The sequence below is a fragment of the Lygodium microphyllum genome, chromosome 7, assembly GCF_053477565.2.
Source record: "Lygodium microphyllum isolate KBCC chromosome 7, Lygodium_microphyllum_v1.1.10, whole genome shotgun sequence".
Taxonomy (NCBI): domain Eukaryota; kingdom Viridiplantae; phylum Streptophyta; class Polypodiopsida; order Schizaeales; family Lygodiaceae; genus Lygodium; species Lygodium microphyllum.
This window is the reverse complement of record NC_141141.1, coordinates 140,145,301-140,151,689: the sequence shown is the minus strand read 5'-3', so window position 1 is coordinate 140,151,689 and position 6,389 is coordinate 140,145,301.

The window sequence follows — 6,389 nt, the reverse complement described above, 5'->3', positions numbered from 1 at the left end:
TAAGACAAACCTGCACAAATCTGGCACTATAGCACTATAATAGTAACTAAAAATTTCCATGCAAGTGATTTTTGGTTAGGGTTAAAAGGTTCCAAAAATATTCATTTTTAAAAAAAGTTATAAAATACTTACCAATAAAAGTAAATAGTCAATGAGTCTAACAAGGAAATGTAAATATGGCTTGTCCTATGGCTCCATAACAAGGTCCTGGCATAGCTCTACATCCATTGGATAGTCTATACATAGGTTCCCAGAGAAAGAGGAGTCTACTTCATTCTCGATGTATTCTTATACTTTAGACTCTTCACCTAGATTGCTCATGCTTATCTCATATGTACACTACAAGCCATCCTCATCCTCCCCCCCTTGCAATAATGACTCCTCTACCTACATACTCTCATCGAGAATGCTAGAAACATTGATTTCATTATACATGACCACTCTTACGTGTCAATGGCACAATAAACCACCAACAAGGTTGTCATGGGTTTGGTTAGAAGATTTACCTATTCTGTAATATCTCATGAAAGCTTTCCACAAAAAATGAGCTTCTTGTGGGTTTGGGTAGAAGATTGCCTATTCATAGTGATTTGGTAAGACAAATGTGTCATGTAGATCATTCCATCTTTTGTGGAAAGCCAGTAGTAGGAACAGGAGCCAACAAGAAGCTAGGGGCAAGAGTGCAATTTGCACCACAAATTGTGGGTTGTTGCCTAATGCCTTTGGAAAGGATTCCCTAGCCACCCAGGTTCTCAAAAGTGTAGCTGAAGATGGTGGGGATCAGCTTCTGAGGTTGGGTGATGGTTTGGAGATGGCTGGAGCAAGCTTGGAGGATTTGTGTTGGTGCTTGGCAATGCCAAGCACCAAGGTGCTTGGAGGAGGGGAAACATATCAAACCTTGGACTACTACCGCAAGGTATGTATCCTTATGAAGGAAATCCATATAAGGTACAACTCTTTCTACTTTAGTGCTCTTACATTAGATGCACTTATTGCTACTTTGGTTGTAGCAAGCCCAATAAAAGGTTAGATTGGTTGAAGTTTGAGCTTGATGGATCTGTATGTTTCATCCACCTATCTAAATAACTTGCTAAAACATTGAAAATGAAGAATGTAAGTTGAGGGTTTTGATATCCTATTTTCATGTAGTGGTAAGCTAAATCAATTTGACTTGGTATGATACTTCAATATATTGGATTCCTATGTTGTAGGCAAACTCAACACTAGCATGTGTGTTTGGTAAATCTTACTATTTGAGAGTCTAGATAGCATTGCATATTCCCAAAAAAGTATGCATTAATATGGATGGGCATTACATTTATCCCCATTAGTAAGTATGATACAATATGGTTGCATGACCAAACTATTAAATATCATCTCATTATTTGTCTTGTTGTGGATAGGACTACAGGGTTTGAAGCATACAACCTGTAGACTAGATCAATGGTGTGGAGCTATGGGACATTGCACTGCTTTTAGGATCAAAGGGAAGGGAGTTTGCTAAAAATGGTAGGTCTTCTCTTGTTGCTCTGAGCTTTTTTTGCAATGCACAGGCTTGAGCCTTTTGATATCCTGTTGATTGTAAGCAAAAAATGCATCTAGGGACAACATTGTTGGTGAAGCAGCAAGGATTTTCATTTCAAAAAAAGGAAGGGAGGCTTAGGAAGATCCAACAAGACTTATTTTTTTTAATGGTGGAGTAAATCCGAAGAGGATGACAACTCTTGACCTACCTTAGGTGTTGTAGAACATGGTGAAGCAGAGAGAATGTAGTGGTCAAGACAAAACCTTTTTAGTGAATTCAATCACAATTCTATTGCTAACAATACAACATTGTGAACAAATTTTGATTAGTTTTCTTAACATGATATATTAGTGTGGTAATGGCTGGTATTAATGGTTCCAACTAGTTTTCTTATATAGTAAAATTTTACTATATCTATGGTTTCAACTAGTTTTCTTATCTAGGAATATTTTACTAGATCATCAACTAGGAATTTTAACATTTTTCTATATAGAAATATTTTACTAGATCACTAACGTGTAAAGTGTTCCACTTTTACTAGTTAAAACTTTTTCTAGATACTTTGATAAGTATCTAGAAAATCTCTATTTTTTTGCTATATGGAAAAGTGTTTAAAGTTCCTTGTATAGCCTAAATGCTTGCTCTAATCCCACTGCTTTGAAGTCTTGCTCCCTCAACATGTTTGTTGTCTCATTCAATCCTAGTTAAATAAGCTTTCTTTTGCTCACATTAGTCACCACCCCAAATAGCTCTTGACAACTTTCATACACTTTGATCAAATACATCTACTATTTGCTTCTCTACTTACACAATGTTGGAGTTGTTGTTGGAAAAGAATTGGAAGGCCAAGTGTTTTTTTGTGGTATGGGAAGTCCCTTGAGTCCTCCATGTCACACCTTCAAATCCAAAGTCCTAGGCAAAGGGTTGGTGATTATGGAAAATAGTGATGGGGCAATGGGACACCCTTTTCCATTGACCTCTTTACCTCAAATGGAGCTAAGTGTAGACCATTTACAAATGCATCCTAAAAAGATTGAAATATCTATACAAAAATACCATGATTCCACCTCTATCATATATTAGTTTATAAAATGAATTGGTTGGAGCATTACACATAAGATACCATTTCCCTTTGACTGATTTTTTGCAAATTCACATTTATGTTTTTGCAAATCCTCCATGTAATTCTTTACTTCTTTGAGAAGCTGATAAAGCATCCCATCACTAGAACACTTAGCAAGAGTACTAATAATATACTCCCTACCTTGCTTACTACTAATATGTAACCTTCTTTGAAGTGTATCCCAATCTTTGCTATACATCTTGAGAATTTGAGTGACGATAGCTATGGATCTCATCTAGTTCTTCATTCAATTAGCCATCTAATTGTTGGTTTGTTTCCTAGCATCCCTCGAATCCTTCCCTTTCTAGAAAGAAGGTGTTGAACCTAAATAGAGAGGGGCTTCCATTTCTTTCTCCTACTAAAAAAACAATTCTTTGATTGACTTAATAGGCACCTCATATTACAAGAGATCATAGTGAGCTAGCTAATTAACATTATATATTTGTTTGAACCTCCATAATCCAAAGTAGTCTTGTCAAACAAAATGTTTGTAAGCAAGCTTTTAAAGGGAAAGCTTTTCTTTATTGCCTCCATTAAAATCCAAAGACTTTGGTGGTTGAATTTATTTGTTTCCATCTTGCTTTAAATTTACCATCTCTAGGATCAACTATTAATTAGGATTCTCCTTAGGTTCCTCCTTTTGAGGGTTTCTTGCTTCCTTGGATTTACTTTTCTCAATCTATGACTTTTTTTCTTTTTGCTTCTTTTGTGACTATATTACATGATGTTATTCCATATTTTCACTCTTTTCTCTTTGGGGACTTCTTAGCTCCATTTTGTTTTGGGCATTCCTTTGCAAAGCATTCACCTTCTTTGCATATGAAGCATGTATCTAAGAAGAGGGAGAATTTAATATTGACCAGCAATTCAATCCCATCAGGATAAAAAAGCTACAACATCTCAAGGATCTTCTTCCTCTTATCCCAAAGTATGAAAGGCAACTTTCTCTACTAGTTGACGTTGTTGTAAGAATATAGTGCCCTTTGTGTTTTGTCGGGGGGGACTTCCTAGAATCATGAGGAGTTTGTCCAAGGTATATAGTATACTTTGGGCTTTTCTTTTATGTGGCTATCCCTATTCCTTATCATCAACCCACCATTCCCTACTGCTTGGCCCCTAGTCCCTAGTGTTTCTATATAGCTTATGTCACCTTGGATAGTTCCCCACTATCATCTGATAGTTGGGTTAGAGACTTGGCATTTATCTCGGATTCGAGTTTTCAGGAGTGATCTATTCAAGGCCTCCCTATTTTGTTTGCCCTTCCATTTCATTAAATGTTTATATGGAGAGGGGATCTTGCTCTTTGGATGGCTTTCTTCATCAACAAACTACATTGGCATTGGCACTCTTCTTCCCACCCTCAAATTGGCATCTCCTTTAGCCTTCTACCACATCAAACAACTGAGAGGGGATGTTAGCAATCATGTGTGTCTTGTGTGGTCATCTTCTACATGTGAGCCTAAGTTTGAGTTAGATGAGGACATTAGGAGCTCTAAAATTGTATTTTCCTATCATTTTATGTGTTTTATACTTTAGATGGAGGGCATATTAGTTTATTTCTATCTATCTATATTTAGCTATTTTTTAGGGGTTTGAAAACATTTATTTTACCTCTCTTTTCTTAAATATAGGCATTTTGCCCTCCCACTTTTATTGTCCATTATCTAGAGTTGATTCTTCATGATTATCCAACCCTCCTCATTCTCTCATCTCCCTGCTATTGTCTAGCATCCACACTAACAGGTAGAGTAGTGTGTTGGGACTGACTATTGCAACCTTGTACCTTCATCCATTGCAATCACATTGTTCCTTCTCTCTCTTGCAATCTTTATCTCTTTCTTCTCGATGTGTTCACTTTCCTCTTTCCATTGCACACTCTCACATTAGAACCATATTACAAAGGCCTTCACTCCCACTCAAGAATAACACATATAAGTCTAATAATTTTCAACTATTGCAGGCACTTATGTACATTACGATTGGATGTTGCAAGACTCTAATTAACATTATCACAAGTTGGTTATCGACCAATACATTTAGGAGTATCTATAGATGTACATAGAAAAAAATGATACAAAAGTTAAAAAGAACCTCTTTTGGGAAGCTTAAAGTAGCATTGATAACTCTCACTGCCTTGATCACATCGACAAAGAAAGAGAGAGACACACACACTCTCTCTCTATGGATATATATATACATATATACATGTATACATATACATATATATGTACAGATATATATATGTATACACACAGATATGTACATATACGTATCCATCTATTTGTTATCTATCTATTGATCTATCCATATTTGTGTCTATCAATCTCTCTCTCTCTTCATGAGTCAAAATATCTCTCTCCAATTTCTATGGAATGAGAAAAGGAGAGGAAGATAGAGCTTATCCTAAGAATACATATAGCTAGGCATGCATAGAGAGTTAAGGCTAAGGGTGACACTAAGAGGTGGAGTAAACAAAGGTAGAAGGAGGTGGAGTAAACAAAGGTAGAAGGAAAGCTCTAGGAATTATACTTTAAACAAGTGTTTGTTAAGTTAAGCAATGGAATTCTCTAATATCACTATGTATATGGCCAAAAGTTCTTATTTAAGTAATGAATCTAGTGACACTAAAGTATGTCACATAATAGGTGGCCACATACATTACTTTAACAATGCTAATTTACTAGGTTGTTTGTAGAATATGATTGTTGTTGAAGTGGAATTACTTGTCATTATTTATATAAGGGATGTTGTTTTTGTTTACAATCCTCAACGTAGGTAAGGTGATTGATTTCTAGTCATGACAAGATGTGGCTAACTTCCCCTTTTTTAGTACTATGGTATGACAATTTTGAAGAATCATGTAGATGGAGAATGAAACATGGTGATAGAAGAAATCTTAATATAGAATATAGACCATACATGTCATTCTTGGATATGGAGAATTCATATGTGTATGCTAGTTGCTCGCTTTAGCATCAACACTTGAAGCTCCATTATGAATGGTCTTATTATGCAAAGTACACTGTAGTAAGCTTAAGTGAAGCCATGCAATTCTTCTTATTCTTGGTACTTATGGTGGTTCTTCTTCTTTCTTTTCTCTACTTAGTGTTTCTCAACTTGCTCAAAAAAATTTGACGCTTACTCTATTCTCTCTATCCCTCCTTTCCTTCAAGTTTTGTTAGTTTAGATAGATTTCTTTAATCTTTTGTTGAGCCTCTCCATATTCCAATGCTTAGATAAGTCTTTCTTGTGCTAGAGTGTACTACAAGAGCATGTGTATAGTAAAAATAACAATGCATTTATTTTGGGGTGTGTGCTATAGTCACATCTATAACTGCATCTATAGCCACATGTAACTCTAGTTATATACATCTATGTTGTCATGCCACAATATAGTGCTTGTAGCAAGGCAACATAAACTAAAACTACAGTACTCCTTTATAACGTTACTACTTAGTGTACATGGGCTTGAAAACAATCAATGATTCAAATTGATTAAACTTGGTAGACATAAGAGAGGCAAGAGACACAAGAGAGGAAGCATACATAGATACATATTCTATACACACACACACACACACACACACACATATCTTTATGTATATATATATATATTTTTATTTATTTATTTATTTATTTATGAATATATATGTATGTATGTATGTATGTATGTATCCATTTGTCTAGTGATCTATTTATATTTTTGTATATCACTATATCTCTCTCTTTGTAAGTAAAAAC